The sequence below is a fragment of the Nomascus leucogenys genome, chromosome 4 (assembly GCF_006542625.1).
Source record: "Nomascus leucogenys isolate Asia chromosome 4, Asia_NLE_v1, whole genome shotgun sequence".
Taxonomy (NCBI): domain Eukaryota; kingdom Metazoa; phylum Chordata; class Mammalia; order Primates; family Hylobatidae; genus Nomascus; species Nomascus leucogenys.
In genome coordinates, this window is record NC_044384.1 from 62,949,774 (window position 1) to 62,967,264 (window position 17,491).

Consider the following 17,491-nt stretch of genomic DNA (forward strand, 5'->3'; position numbering starts at 1 on the left):
CTACAGTATTCAGCACAGTACCATGTGTACAGGTTTGCAGCCTAGTAGCAATGTGCTATACCATATAGTCTAGTTGTGGGGTAGGCTCTACCATCTAGGGTTGCACTCTATATAATGTTCACTCGGTGATATCACCTAATGATGCATTTCTCAGAATGTACTCCCATGATTAAGTGACACATGACTGTACTGTATTAACTCATATGTGGATTTCTGTAAAGCATATCTCTTAGAAAGACAAAGTAGAAAGTTGGTTACCTGAGGTGAGGCTGGAGAGGAGATGAAGAGATGGGGAAAGAAAAGATGTTGGTCAAAGTGTACAAAGTTTCAATTAGACTATCACACTGCAACTGTTACACTGCAACTGTTACCCTGCATGGTAACCACAGTTAAGCATAATGTTTATTTCAATATTGCTAAAATAGATTTTTTAAGTTCTTACCACAAAAGATGATAAATTGGGAGATGACAGATATGTTAATTAGCTTGATTGAATCCTTCTATAATGTATACATAGATCGAAACATCACCTTGTACCCCACAAATACACACAATTATTATTTGTCAATTAAAAGTAAAAATATAGCTGGGTGCAGTGGCTCACGCCTGTAATCCCAGCACTTTGGGAAGCTGAGGCAGGTGGATCACTTGAGGTCAGGAGTTTGAGACCGGTCTGGCCAACATGGTGAAACTCCATCTCTACTAAAAATACAAAAACTTAGCCAGGCGTGGTGGCACATGCCTGTAATCCCAGCTACTTGGGAGGTTGAGACAAGAGAATTGCTTTTATGCGGGAGGTGGTTGTTACAGTAAGCCGAGATAGTGCCATTGCACTCCAACCTGAGTGACAAAGCGAGACTTCATCTCAAAAAATAAATAAATAAATAAATAAAGTAAAAAGTAAAAAACAAAAAAAGATAACGGGAGATAGAGATGGTGTGGCAGGAGGAGAGGAGAGGCTGCGGGGGTCTGATCTCAGGCATCGTGGCTTATCTGGAGGCAGCACCTACTGCCTCAAGTGAGTCTTGGCTTGGTGGAAGCAGCAGGACCTGGAAGCAGCAGCCCAGTTCCTAACAGGAGCATAGAGGAAGACGGCTCTGCCACAGGAGAGACACCAGACTTTGCAGCTGCACTTGATGAGCAGGAGCAGAAAGTGCTTACGGCATTATAATAATTTGTGTCCAAAATGAAGTGGGATATTCATCCTTACCCATAGTAATTTTGTTCAATGTGATTTAAATGTGTTTGCAAAAGGAAGGGCATCTCCTAATTCCTAGCTGAATACCAGAGCTTTGCTTAGATGTACAGGTGTTTCTGCCACGTAGATTTCCTACTCCTTTCCAGAAAGGAAAAAACCAAAATGCTCAGCAATTTTCTTTTTTTTTTTATGTTTGTACATTTATTTTTTATTTGGTATACAGCAAAAAAAAAAATACTGTATGAAGTAGAGGAGTGACAAAACATTCATCAGGGTGATCTGATTTGACAGTGAAAGGGCCAAGCTGGTGATAAAGCATGGAAAGTAGTAACAGCAGCGAATCAACCACATGCATTGTACGCATAGCAGCTATTCTTAAGAATTCTGATTTCCACATATTCTAAGCACTAACAGAAAGTATTTAGTTGAAGAAAGCCAACCCAACCAAGACTTGAAGCCAGAATGTTGTTTTTTTCACAAATAGTTGTGATATTTTTGAAATGCTAACACAAAATTATGTGTCTACACATATATGTGTGTATATATCGAGAGAGAGAGACATGAAAGATCCTCACTAGGTTTCTGTGTGGTAATATCATCAGACATCTTTTAAGGAACAAAACAATGCTCTTAATCACTTCTTTATACCATAAACAGTTGGAATTTTCACCCTCTGGGGCCTCCTATGAACCTCTGCAGAGTAGTTCAGCCCTCAGACTGGAAATTAAGCTAATCAATAGTTACTTGGCACTTCTGCTTTTCTCTTTTCTTTCTTTCTTCCTTTTTTTTTTTGTTTGTTTTGTTTGGTGTGTGTGTTTGTTTGGAACTTGTTTAATGAAAACACAGGTTCCATTCAGTGATATAAAGCAGCACATCACAAAGCTTTTTCACACATAGCTTGTTTTTAGTTCTTAGGCCTGGATATTTGTATATTCTTAATATAGGCCTAATAACAGCTGAAATGTCATTTTTTAGATTCAACAAAACGTGTGTTTGGAACCTGTTTAATGAAAACGCAGGTTTCATTCAGTGATATGAAACAGCACATAACAAAGCATTTTCCAAGATAGCCTCTTTTTAGTTATTAGGGCTGGATATTCATATGTTTATATAAAGGCTCAATGGGCTCAGAAATATCACTTCTTTTTTTTTAATTTAAATTAATTTAATTTTAATTTCCAGGATACACGTGCAGGATGTGCAGGTTTGTTACATAGGTAAATCTGTGCCGTGGTGGTTTGCTGCACCTATCAACCCATCACCTAGGTGTTAAGCCCTGCATGCATCATCATTATTATTATTATTATTATTATTATTTTTATTATTATACTTTAGGTTTTAGGGTACATGTGCACAATGTGCAGGTTTGTTACATATGTATCCACGTGCCATGTTGTTTTGCTGCACCCATTAACTCGTCATTTAGCATTAGGTATATCTCCTAATGCTGTCCCTCCCCCCTCCCCCCAACCCCACAACAGTCCCCGGAGTGTGATGTTCCCCTTCCTGTGTCCATGAGTTCTCATTGTTCAGTTCCCACCTATGAGTGAGAACATGCGGTGTTTGGTTTTTTGTCCTTGCGATAGTTTACTGAGAATGATGGTTTCCAGCTTCATCCATGTCCCTACAAAGGACATGAACTCATCATTTTTATGGCTGCATAATATTCCATGGTGTATATGTGCCACATTTTCTTAATCCAGTCTATCGTTGTTGGACATTTGGGTTGGTTCCAAGTCTTTGCTATTGTGAATAGTGCCGCAATAAACATACGTGTGCATGTGTCTTTATAGCAGCATGATTTATAGTCCTTTGGGTATATACCCAGTAATGGGATGGCTGGGTCAAATGGTATTTCTAGTTCTAGATCCCTGAGGAATCGCCACACTGACTTCCACAATGGTTGAACTAGTTTACAGTCCCACCAACAGTGTAAAAGTGTTCCTATTTCTCCACATCCTCTCCAGCACCTGTTGTTTCCTGACTTTTTAATGATGGCCATTCTAACTGGTGTGAGATGGTATCTCACTGTGGTTTTGATTTGCATTTCTCTGATGGCCAGTGATGATGAGCATTTTTTCATATGTTTTTTGGCTGCATAAATGTCTTCTTTTGAGAAGTGTCTGTTCATGTCCTTCGCCCACTTTTTGATGGGGTTGTTTGTTTTTTTATTGCAAATTTGTTTGAGTTCATTGTAGATTCTGGATATTAGCCCTTTGTCAGATGAGTAGGTTGCAAAAATTTTCTCCCATTCTATAGGCTGTCTGTTCACTCTGATGGTAGTTTCTTTTGCTGTGCAGAAGCTCTTTAGTTTAATTAGATCCCATTTGTCAATTTTGGCTTTTGTTGCCATTGCTTTTGGTGTTTTAGACATGAAGTCCTTGCCCACGCCTATGTCTTGAATGGTATTGCCTAGGTTTTCTTGTAGGATTTTAATGGTTTTAGGTCTGACATTTAAGTCTTTAATCCATCTTGAATTAATTTTTGTATAAGGTGTAAGGAAGGGATCCAGTTTCAGCTTTCTACATATGGCTAGCCAGTTTTCCCAGCACCATTTATTAAATAGGGAATCCTTTCCCCATTTCTTGTTTTTGTCAGGTTTGTCAAAGATCAGATAGTTGTAGATATGTGGCATTATTTCTGAGGGCTCTGTTCTGTTCATTGATCTATGTCTCACAAACAGAGAGCCAAATCATGAGTGAACTCCCATTCACAATTGCTTCAAAGAGAATAAAATATCTAGGAATCCAACTTACAAGGGATGTGAAGGACCTCTTCAAAGAGAACTACAAACCACTGCTCAATGAAATAAAAGAAGATACAAACAAATGGAAGAACATTCCATGCTCATGGGTTGGAAGAATCAATATCGTGAAAATGGCCATACTGCCCAAGGTAATTTATAGATTCAATGCCATCCCCATCAAGCTACCAATGACTTTCTTCACAGAATTGGAAAAAACTACTTTAAAGTTCATATGGAACCAAAAAAGAGCCTGCATTGCCAAGTCAATCCTAAGCCAAAAGAACAAAGCTGGAGGCATCACACTACCTGACTTCAAACTATACTACAAGGCTACAGTAACCAAAACAGCATGGTACTGGTACCACAACACTCAGCAATTTTCACTGCACTGTTCTCTCCCTAGGGTCCCAATAGTTTGTCCATATGCTTATTACTGCCATTTTTGCAGGTGACTTTTTACAAATTTATTTTTTGAATTGAAAAATAAATATTGTATATATTTATGGTATACAACATGATGTTTTGAAACATGTATACACATATCATATATTCATATACATATATCAAGTTAATTAACATATTTATTACCTTATAGATTTGCCATTTATTTATGGTGAGAATACTTAAAATTCTACTTTTGTAGCAATTTTCAAGTATACATTGCATCTTTGTTAACTATAGTCACCATCTTGTTCAATAGATCTCTTGGACTTATGCCCTAAGGTCACTTTTTAAAGACAAGATCTTAGTTCTTTTTCATATAGATTCTCATTTTTAAAGAATGCATGGTTAGCAAATACATTGGAAAGAGTGGAACTTCAGAATGTGAGAGAATTTAAAAAGTAGGAATGTTTGTCTCCAAAGGCCTATATTTTCGTATGGGTGGAATGCCGGATATTTGCCCCCATCAGAAGAAACAGTATCTTATTGATGAGAAAACCGAGTTTTCCTCTGCACTTGCTCCGCTGTCAGCTTTTGTGATTTGATTTAAAGCTAGCAAGGAAAAGGACACACTTCGGCATAACTCAGCATGGGGAGAAGTGACTGAAGATTTGTGTCCCCATACGTGAAGTATGAGTGCCTTCTGATGCTGCACTCTGAGGCTTCCATCCTCATCCCGACCCATGAGGATTCAGACCTGGCGGAGACCACAGCTCCTGCTAGGGCCATACATGTAGGAGGCAGGGATGTGAGGTGAGGGAGTTAAAAGGTTGCAAAAAGATGTAGGGACCTTAAAGGGAGGGAAGGAAGAGAAGAGTTTCTGGGGAATGTTCTCTGCCCAAGGCAAAGGGATGGCAGGTGACGCCCCAGAAGGCTCTATAGCTAAGAACAGGGCACTGGGGACAACCAAGAGAATGAGTAGACTAGGTGAGAAAAACTCTCCGTAAATCTCCAGTGCCCTTCAGATTCGGCATGGCTTGGGACAAAACGCTTGAGATTGAAATAAAGGACTGATTGGCTATTTTCAGGGTGTCCCAGGATGGCCCGAACTGGATAATAGAGATTTTGTGGTGTACTGTACCATCTATATGGATATGAAATATAGTGGTGGATTCTGTTTCACAGGAATTTCCTTAATCATCCTAATCTAGTGATTCTTCCCTCCTCTGATCTTCTACAACACATACTTTTCATTGCTATTGCCTTATGACAACTCTTCTGTAGTTATCTTGACTTCTTTTTATATTATATTATTGGTTACTATTTAACTTTCTTTTCCTGATGGGTAAAAGTAAAATGCATTTTCTAATAAAAAGTAGTGCACAGAGAGCCTATCTGGTCAGAAATAATAGGAAGAAGAAAAAAAGAGACTCTTGGGGACAGATAAAAGAAAATAAAAGATCTTCATGGAATGGAAAAACTTCTGAAACTTCTCCAGTTTGTAGTCTTTTGAAAGAGAAAAAAAATCAGAAAATCCTAAGACAAAGCATACAGGACCTTGACCATTTTTTTCTGTGATTTTCACCTTGCTTTTCAGGATGCAGATTTTGTTGTCATTAAAATGTTTATCTCTAAAAGTCATACTGTCTCCATGTGATATATTCATCTCAGCTACTTCGGCACACTTATACACGGACATGTGCCTTCTTCAGATCACCTTTGACTCAATACACATACTGTGCTCCATGACACAGAATTGACAAGATACAATGTGAACGATTAACTTTGCAATTAATATTTTCTATATTATTTCCTATAATATAGAAAATGCATTTGCTTTTGGAATAGGACAGACAGACTTGTGATTTGGTGCTGGTAATTAACTTCTCTGAACATCAGTGGGGGTACCTCTCAGAGACGTGGTGAGGTTTCCATGGGACAGCCTGTGATAAGTTCTTATTATCTATGTGCCTGACACATGATAAGCCCTTAAGACATTCATTCCATTTATAGCCCTTCTTCTCCTCATCATTAAGTCTTTTCTCTCCAGCTGGTTTGGAAGCTCAGTGATGGCAAGAAGCCCATTTTGTACTTCTTGGTATATTCCACAACATTCTAGCACCGTGAGTCGCAGACTTAGGTAATTAATAATTACTTATAAATTTAAATTGAGAATGTGATGGAATGGTGAAAAATCAAAACATGAACCATCATTGCTTATATATCTTATGAAATTTGTTTTGAATTTTTTTCTTGAGTGTCATTTTCTATAATTACTAAAACCTTAATATGATGACTAAAGAATAAAATGGTTTCACTATTGTTTGTATCTGAGGAATTATAATAACATATCAGGAACAAAGGTTCCCAAAAAACTTGCTTATAGAAAATATTAGGTGCATACTTATTAGAGGGTTCTTTTGGGGGGTTTTTCAGAGTCAAAGGAATATAGAAAATATTTTTTTTTTAGATTTATTTTTCCTTATTTGAAATTTCAAAGCAAAATTATATGCACATTTGTTTCTTACTCATTAATTTAGTATTTGTAAGAATGTAAGGGTTATCCATCAGGAAAAAGAAAAAGGTACCTTGAATTAATAATGATAATTATAGTGATTGCCATTACTTAATTATGCCAGGTACTTATATAATCTCAAAACAGTGCTATAAGGACAAATTTATTTGTATGTTCTAACAGGACCCTAAATTCAACATTCCCCAAATAAAGCTCATTTGCCTGATGTACTCACTACGTGTCAGTATCTGCTTTTAACAGAGGAAGCAGCTAAACCTCCAAGGATCTGTGGCTTGCCAGCTCACACTAGTTGTTGGGGGTGCCAAGAGTCTATTTTCCATGAAGTAATGTACAAAATGAGCCATCTCGAGTACCACTGCTACCTGAGACATCATTAGGTTAAAAAAATGCTTTATATTCTCTATCGAAACTGAATGCAAGATTAAACCTGTAAAAGAACAAACTGAACAAAGAATGATTAATACCATAATGTAAGATTATGGCATTCCTGATACTCCACCCTCCTTCCAAGAACAAACAAATCTAAATTACCCCCGTTTAAAAAAGACTCTCCTATTATGAAAGAAGCACTTGTAAAACTTACCAGAATGGGAAAATAAATCATTAGCCCGTTCTAATATCCACCGCATTGTTTAAAGAGATAAAAAACACAATCAGCAGGACCACTGCAGCTAGGCAGGTTCTTAGAAAACACCTCTATAATGACTGCAGTTACCACCACAGAAATGCTCCCCGGGAACATGGAACTGCAACTCGTGGTAAAGGTTTCTTTCCCAACAAAAGACAGGCACAGAGAGCCTATCTGGTCAGAAATAATGGGAAGAAGAAAAAAGGAGGCTCTTGGGGACAGATAAAAGAAAATAAAAGATCCTCATGGAATGGAAAAGCTTCTGAAACTTCTCCCATTTGTAATCTTTAGAAAGAGAAAAAAAAAATCAGAAAATCCTAAGACAAAGCATACAGGATCTTAATCATTTTTCACTGTGACTTTCACCTTGCTTTTTAGGACACAGGTTTTATTGGCATTAAAAAGTTTACCTCTAAAAGTCACACTGTCTCCGTGTCATGTATGCTTCTCAGCTACTTCGGTAAACGTATACATGCACGTGTGCCTTCTTCAGATCACCTTTGACTCAATACGCACACTGTGCTCCATGACACGGAATTGACAAGATACAATGAGAGCAATTAACTTTGCAATGTTACTTATTACGCAATATGAGATTTTAATTGGACAAGAGCTGAAAGGAGGTCCGCCCTGGTGCCACTGTTTAACATGCAAACAGAAAGAGGAGTGTGGCATTCTCTGGTCGTTTGCTTCTGGTTCAGCTTTAATGCTCATTCTCTTCCCATGTATGAATTTTCCTACCTTCTGATATGAGTTTCATTGCACCCCCAAAAATTTATATGTTGAAGCCCTAACCCCCACTATTACAGAATGTAAATGTATTTGGATATAGGTTCTTTAAAGAGGTGATTAAGGTAAAAATGAGGCCATATGGATGAACCCTCATCCAATATGACTGGATTTCTTATAAGAAGACATGAGGACACAGACAAACAGAGGAATGACCATGTGGGGACACAGGGAGAAGTTGGCCATCCAAGTCAAGGAGAAACCTCAGGAGAAACCAACCCTGCCTACACCTCAATCTTGGACTTCAGCCTCCAGAACTGTGAGGACATCAATTTTTGTTGTTTCAGCTGTCAGTCTGTGGTCCCTTCTCAAGGTGGCCTGAGAAAACCAAAATCCCTTCTGAGGGCAGGTCCCTTCAGTGGTCTCCCCTGACTCAGGGTAGCTTCTGTCTCCACAGTGTCTCAGAGGTCACATCACTTCAATTACCCCAAGTCTCCCCTGTGCTAGATCATTCAAATGGAAATCCCAAGTCTGCACTGACCAAGTCTCAGTTGCACATTTTTGGCTGCCTTGAGACTGCTTCACTTGTCTGTTCTGACAGCACTCTAAGCTCCAGGTGTCTAAAATAATTCCTCCTCTGATGAGACTGATGTACTCCTCTCCCATTCACCCTGTCACCCAGGCTGGGGACTCTAAAGCCATCTTCAATGTTCTTTCCCAATGCTTCTCACAGCCAAGCAGCCATCCCCTTTCCTTGCCATTCCTTCCTTTTCATTTCTTTGGCATTTTCTCTGCCTCAACCTTGGTTGAGGCCTATTTATGTTAGGCCACTCCACAGTCAACTCCTAATTGAATCCCTGCCTCTAGTCCTGCCTTGTTGAACGCATGTCTCACCAGCCCAGGTTCATCTTTCCCCTGCTAAACCATCTCGGTGTTTGGGCCTTTCTTTTGCCCACAGAGCTCAGCCGGTTCTGAAGGTCCTGGCATATTTGATTCCCCACCAGTCTTCACCATTGTCCCTTGCCTGTGTCCTCCATTCAGACAGGTTTATTGACCCATTCCAACCATGCCTTGTATTCACTCAGTGAGGAGTGGTGTCTTATTTCCACCCTCATTGTTTTTGCTCAAGCCATTGTCCCTTCTTGGAAATCACTTGCATTTATCTAATCCTAACCCATTCTTTAAAGATAATTTCACATCTCATGACTGTGTGAACCCTTATTCAAAGATACCAGCCACATGCATCTGCCTCCTTGAGTTCCTCTAACATATCCTGGTATCCTTTCTACCTTGATTAGCAAGAACCTCTGAGCCACATGTGATGCCCCAATGTCATACTGTCTCCCTCTCTTCTTGATGTGATTTATGTTACTGCTTTCAGTTCCATTTTAAAGTCTCTTTGGAAAACATGCTTTTGCAACAAGAGGACTCAAATGCTCCAGGCCTGGCTCATACTAAGCTCTGAAAAAATATTAGCTATTAGCTATTAAGTTACAGCAAATAAAAAGTTAAGCTAATTACAGCTCATGGCACTCCTGTGGTTGTCATTTTTGAATCTCACTTTTCATTATTAGCTATATTTTTTGGGCATATGATATAACTTTCCGATAGACTTTACTTCTTAAAGGCTGGGCCTTTGACTTACTTTTTTTTTTAACATAGAACAAAATAAATACTCTATAAATGTTCTGTGTTCAATAAAGAGATATGTACTTCCTAGGAAGACTAACATATGTTTTAATAGATGCATTGATAAACCTGAAGGATGGGCTTACTGTTCAGTAGTATTTTGTTCATAAATGTAGAAACATCTGCTTTGGGGTTATAGGGAAACTTCTTTCTTTTAAATTTGTACAGGCTTGAAAAATAGTTGTGCTCTATAAATACCCCAGTATGAGTCATTTGCTTAACTAAACAGCTGCTTACTCATTAGCCAAATGCACTTCATTTTAAGGCATACACTTAAATGAATTTTCTCCCATGCCTCTCTCCCTCCCCCAAGAGCCAGAAAAGTGATGTGCAGATACTTTTCTGGAATACAAAAGAGATACAGAGATCTGCCTTTGACATAGGGAATCTAAACTCCATGATGTAGCGGAAAGTCATCGTAGCTCAAATTCATAAGCTGTTCGTATACGCTTTGCTTGTTCTTATAACAACACAGTCCTTCATTTTCTATTCCCATCTCTCCCCACACAGCTCTGGAACATCCTCCCTCTTCTCATTCAAATCCAACGTACCAATTCTCCCACTGGGGCACCCGGCAGGGCTTTGTTCTTTTTTTCCTTCTGTCACCATCGCCTGTTTCTTATGCAGGTAGATAGTCTGCATCAAGAGCGCTGGCAGAAGCCATTTATTTTAATAAGTGTAAGCAAATGAACAAATCCTTTTGTAAAGATGGAGACACAGATCAGCTTCTACAATTAGTGGCATTCAGCTATCACTTTCTATCTTTCAACTTATTTTGAATGATAAATACAAAGCAACCACTCGCATCTTTTTAAAATTTTATTTTGATTTAACTTTTTTTTTTTTTAAAGATGGGGTCTTGCCATGTTGCTCAGGCTGGTCTCGAACTTCTGGCTTCAAGCAATCTTCTAGCCTCAGTCTTCCAAATATGTGGGATTCCAAGTGTGTACTACCATGCTCGGCTTCATGCTTTTACTTTCTTTAAAAATGGTCAATATCACCATGAGTTCCTTCTTTTGGAAGCCAGTAAATGTCTAAATGTTTTGGAAGAGTCCAGAGGAGAACTTTGATTTCTAGAAAGACCAAATGAGAAGAAACAGACACAGTCTCCAGAGTTCCATTTATAGTGTAGCTATTCTCAGCAGAATTCCAATCCAATGTGGATTTTTTTTCTAGCCTGCGGAGGACATCTTCAAACGCCCAGGGCTGACATTTAGCTGGTACCCATCTGGTATGATTGTACCTTGCTAAAATCACTTTTATACCAGTTGGTAATTACCTATGGTCCTGAGCCCCCCTGATACTGAACCCTTCAACGGTGACACCCTGCCTCCCACAAAAATGTCCTGTGATTTAGCAATTAAAAAGTTAATGCCCGACAAAGGACAAGGCTCTGACTACGCACAGCCATTTTGATTGGACACTGGTTAAATATCTTGAATATCACCCTGCAAATAGCACTTGTTTCCAGGTATGTTAGGTATTAATTATTTTCTGGAAAGCAATCTGACTGTGCTAGCTTTGAGAATGAGAGCATTTACCTCCCTAGGTTTATTTACCTCCCTAGGATTTATTTTCCTCATCTGTCAAATGGTAGAGTGCCTTGGCTTAGTGTTCAGACTGGGTTCCAGAGTTGCCTCAAGGGGAGATTGCTAATAGATAGAAATCTGGCCCCACTTCCTGCAGAGCAGCTCCTCCTCCAGGCCTATTCACTGGGGTCCCCATTTCCTTGATTGTTTGGAGAAAGGATTTTGAAAACTGAATTTTGCTTCTAAAAAAAAGTTTAGAAAAATAAAACCACTGGCTTCAATGAGCACTAATCTTTCATCCTATTTAAAAATTCTAAAATTCAATTATAACTACAATTAATAAAAAGAATGGCATCTGTCTACCAAGAGCAAATAGCTACATTGGGCCTAGTCGGTACCAGGCATCATTCCAAGTGCTTTGCGTATTCGAACTCACTTCACCCACAGAACTATGCTTATGTTATAATTATTTTTACAGTTATTAAAGTCTAAAAAGTGTATGTTCAGAGATATTTATTTTCACTTTTATAATTTTCTTAGATACATTTGAGGTTATAATTTATTCAAAGCTAACATTCCTACAATGACTATTTAATGAAATGTAATCATTATATTGTCTTTCTTATATGCTCCAGTTACAGATTTCTGTGCATATTTTAAAGAGCGTTTTGTCTTTAACTTTTGGATTTCATCTTGAAATCATTAGACTAACAGTATGTACTATACTTTATAAATTATACATTAGACTATGTATATACTTTCTCTGTGGCTTATACCAGTGGTCCCCAACATTTTTGGCACCAGGGACTGGTTTCATGGAAGACAATTTTTCTATGGACCAGGGCGGAGGATGGTTTCAGGATGATTCAAGCCCATTACATTTATTGTGCACTTTATTTCTATTATTACATTGTAATATGTAGTGGAATAATTATACAACTCACCATAAGGTAGAATCAATGGGAGCCCCGAGCTTGTTTTCCTGCAACTAGATGGTCCCATCTGGGGCTGATGGGAGACAGTGACACCAAAGTGCGTTGCATATGTCCAGTTAACTCTGTAATCTCGTTTTGGTTGCTGTCAGTGCAATCTCAGGATATTCCGCCTTGACTTTAACCCAGAACCTATGGGGATTTGAAGTTCTCTCAAACACACACATTTCAGGACGCTAGATGCAGCTATACAATTGAAGTACATCAACTCACTTGCCACTATAAAGCCTGCCACCAAAGGCAGCTTAATTGTCACTTGCCACTCACTGATAGGATTTTGATGTGTCTGTAAGCAATTGATTTATTATGGTCTCTGCACAGTTAAACCTCTCTGCTAATGTTAACCTGTATTTGCAGCCACTCCCTGCTGATTGCATCACTGCCTCAGCTCCACCTTGGATCATCAGGCATTAGATTCTCATAAGGAGCGTGCAACCTAGATCCCTTGCATGCACAGTTCGCAGTAGGGTTGGCGCTCCCATGGCAATTTAATGCTGCCGCTGATCCGACAGGAGGTGGAGCTCAGGCAGTAATACAAACGATGGGGAGAGGCTGTAAATACAGATGAAGCTTCTACTCACCTTTCGTGCAGCGCAGTTCCTAACAGGCCATGGACCCGTACTGCAGGAATGTCTGAAAGCTGCATTGTGTACTGTACCAGTACCAGTCTGTGGCCTGGGGGCTGGGGACCCCTAGCTTATACTGTTTGTTTCTTCACTGTCAACCAGACCTGGAAATCAGTTTTTAATGCCAGTCTGCGGCTGTGGCTCTGGGTAGCTGTAAATGTGCTCAGACATTTCCTGAGCTCCAGCTCCTGACTGCCATGGCTTAATTGGGATAAACAGCTGAATGCAAATCTGAGCATGAAATTCCTCGTCACTGTCCTTTTCCGGAATATGAAGTTATGGAAGGCATCACAGGCCCGGCCTGCCCCCTCCCGCCTCCACTGCTGCGCTTCCGAGGCTCTGGGTCGCTCAGGATCTTGTGCTTCTCCCTCCCAGGGCCCGGTCCCTGTGCTCCTGGAGGGAAGGGAGTTGCTGGTCATGGTTCCCCAGTTCCCTGGAGCAGCCTAGCTCAGGTCCTTGCTGGTGGATGGCACTGTCTTTTCTTAGTGAGTCCAGCAGAGTTGGGAAATGGAAACTATATCATGTGAGAAAGTAAAGCTGCATGGGATGAGAAGGAGAAGGTTCTGAGGGTTCCTGTGTTTTAATAAAGTGGCAAAGCACAGGAGAGAGGGATTCCACTAATTCCTGTAGCCTTTATGGGCAGGAACATTGCTGGTAAGTGGCAGGCTCAGGAGGCTGTGTGTCAATGAAGAGAAGGAAGACTTCCTGTCCACTGAGGTATCTACACCGAGGCTGTATCCACACAGCCATTGTGTGATAACTCGTCAGGGATGACAAATGAATCCAAACAGGATGTGTAGCTTGACCAGATGAGCTTTATGCAGCACTAACCATCCATCCGAGACTTAAACTATTTTGTCTTAATGGTCCCCCAAACAAACGTTAAGTTGTCAGTCTTGATTTGAAGTTAAAAAACAAACGACCAAACTAAAGAGCTTCTGCACAGCAAAAGAAACCACCATCAGAGTGAACAGGCAACCTACAGAACGGGAGAAAATTTTTGCAACCTACTCATCTGACAAAGGGCTAATATCCAGAATCTACAATGAACTCAAACAAATTTACAAGAAAAAAACAAACAACCCCGTCAAAAAGTGGGCAAAGGATATGAACAGACACTTCTCAAAAGAAGACATTTATGCAGCCAAAAAACACATGAAAAAATGTTCATCATCACTGGCCATCAGAGAAATGCAAATCAAAACCACAGTGAGATACCATCTCACACCAGTTAGAATGGCAATCATTAAAAAGTCAGGAAACAACACGTGCTGGAGAGGATGTGGAGAAATAGGAACACTTTCACACTGTCGGTGGGACTGTAAACTAGTTCAACCATTGTGGAAGTCAGTGTGGCGATTCCTCAGGGATCTAGAACTAGAAATACCATTTGACCCAGCCATCTCATTACTGGGTATATACCTAAAGGACTATAAATCATGCTGCTATAAAGACACATGCACACGTATGTTTATTGCGGCACTATTCACAATAGCAAAGACTTGGAACCAACCCAAATGTCCAACAACAATAGACTGGATTAAGAAAATGTGGCACATATACACCATGGAATACTATGCAGCCATAAAAAATGATGAGTTCATGTCCTTTGTGGGGACATGGATGAAACTGGAAAACATCATTCTCAGCAAACTATTGCAAGGACAAAAAACCAAACACCGCATGTTCTCACTCATAGGTGGGAATTGAACAATGAGAACACATGGACACAGGAAGGGGAACATCATACACGGGGGACTGTTGTGTGGTAGGGGGAGGGGGAGGGATAGCATTAGGAGATATACCTAATGCTAAATGACGAGTTAATGGGTGCAGCAAAACAACATGGCACATGGATACATATGTAACAAACTTGCACGTTGTGCACATGCACCCTAAAACTTCAAGTCTAATAATAATAATAATAATAAATTACTACGTGTTGAGTTTTGGTTAAGTATTAAAAAAAGAATAACCAGAAATATATGTGCTATTAAATACTCCTCTTTTCTCACATCATATATCTGTGTAAAGCCAGATTTGCCTTCTACAGTTTGACCAAGACAACATAGTACATGCAACAGAGTGAATAAAGAGGCCGATATAGTTATCTAGCTGCCTTCTATTAAACCAGTTATTAGTTATAAAAATGTAAAATCAAACCACTCAATTTTTTTTGGCAAAATGGTTTTTTCTAAAATGTATGTTATTTATGTGAAGATTTAATGGAGTTTATTATTAGTTTTCCTTTCCAACTTTTATTTTAGGTTCAAGGGGTACATGAGCAGGTTTGTTACATGAGTAAATTGTGTGTCACAGGGGTTTGGTGTATAGATAATTTTGTCACCCAGGTAATCAGCATAAAACCTTATAGGTAATTTTTCAAATGTTTTTTAAAATTTGTTTTAATTTCTAATAAAGTAAATATTAATATAAAAAAACAAAAAACAAAAGACCTCATTTCTTGTATCTCTAAAGCACCAGCCCATTCTGAGATTTTATAGTTTTTTACTGATGTCTTGCTCAGACTTTTTCAATAAATATTGAAATGATTAGAATTAAATAGAATTCTTATATATTTGTATTTGCTCATCTCCTCTCTGTATTTCAGGTGGGGGGATAGAGTTCAAGGAAAAGGGTAAGAGACATGGTTGGTTTATTTCAGGAGTCAAAGCCTTATGCTAATAAGGAAGCTTTGTCAGGGGAATTTCAGATATTGGCCAGTGGCAGTGGTGGGAACCTGGGGGTTAACATCCTTGAAATAACACCACAGAGGTGGTGAGTGGCCAGTGTGCCTGGATGACCCAGGGGTGAGTGAGGTCTCTTCTGGAGGCTGACTGCCCAAGCAGCCTGAAGAATCACAGAGATACTTTCTGGTTGGTATTACCCTTCTCCCTTCTCCCCAGAGCTATACCTGATTTGGGCTGAGACAGTGGAAAATACACAATGCATGTTTCAGAAATTCCTGCTTTAATATGTTAATATCTCGCCCACTCTCCAGACCAGGAATCTCATATCTTGTCCTACCCTTTTCCACACAAAAAGAAAACTGCATTACATACAGAATTTTTCAGTGTAGTTGTTGCTTATCCCATTGTAACTAAACGCTTTGACTTCTTTTTTTGTGTATATCTTGCCTTGACACGCTTTTTTTATTGAAGACCATGGAAACATTGATTTCTTTGTGATATTTTGAAAAATGACAAATTGAAGAGATTTTTATCTCTGGAGACTGAGCTTTTATATCACAGAGTACTTCTCTCTCCTGATGGCTAACCCAATCACAGTTCCATGATATACAAGATAAATCTAGATTAATAAGACAGTATGTGCAGAACAATCCTTTTGCTCTTTGTGGCTTCTTTCCCTGTGCCTTGAAAATGTTCATTAAAAATCTCCTACTTAGGCCAGGTGCGGTGGCTCACGCTTGTAATCCCAGCACTTTGGGAGGCCGAGGCAGGCGGATCACGAGGTCAGGAGATCGAGACCACGGTGAAACCCCGTCTCTACTAAAAATATAACAAAAATTAGCCGGGCATGGTGGCGGGCGCCTGTAGTCCCAGCTACTCGGAGAGGCTGAGGCAGGAGAATGGTGTCAACCCGAGAGGCGGAGCTTGCAGTGAGCCGAGATCGCGCCACTGCACTCCAGCCTGGGTGACAGAGCGAGACTCCGTCTCAAAAAAAAAAAAAAAAAAAAAAATCTCCTACTTAGTCTGCCTCATTATATTGGTTTACTCATATTGGTCTCCCTATTTTAATGATTCAAAGCACTGTTTGAAAAGATTTCTTGTTTGGAATATCCTTGGCCAGGCCATTACTTTGTAAAGTAGGGAACTCTGGAGGCCCTAGTTGTTCTTTTGAACTTAGTTCATGAAGTGACTTTTAAACACTGGTCTATCACCTTTTCTCTTCTCTTTATCAAAATTAATAATTCACATAAAAGCCACCTATTTAAATGGAGTCTCAGCTGGGTACAGTGGTTTATGCCTGTAATCCCAACACTTTGGGAGGCTGAGGCGGGTGGAATGCTTGAGTCCAGGAGTTCCAGACCAGCCTGAGCAACATGGTGAAATCTGTTTTCTACAAAAATGACAAAAATTAGCCAGGTGTGTTGCTGCACAACTGTAGTCTCAGCTAATGGGGAGGCTAAGGCGGGAGGATCACTTGAGCCTGAGAGGCAGAGGCTGCAGTGAGCCGTGATTATGCCACTGTACTCTAGCCTGGTGACAGAGCCAGACCCTGTCTCTAAATAAGTAAATAAATAAATGGAGTTCCATTGTTAGCAACTTATACAACCTGGAAAAATCAAATGAACTATAAATATTGGCATGGATGAGTGCACAAATACTTTCAAAAGGAATTACAATTTCTCTGTAATAACTATCAAGGTTATTTGGCTAATAGGGGGTCCCTGGAAGACCCTTAAGATCTGTCTGT

The 17,491-nt window shown here is 39.6% G+C and overlaps 1 protein-coding gene across 3 annotated transcripts in view; it reads right to left on the minus strand.

Annotated features, from left to right (window-relative positions):
* The window catches only part of DLGAP1 (DLG associated protein 1), a 988,253-nt gene that overhangs the window by 498,061 nt on the left and 472,701 nt on the right, over window positions 1-17,491 (minus strand). The window lies entirely within an intron of this gene.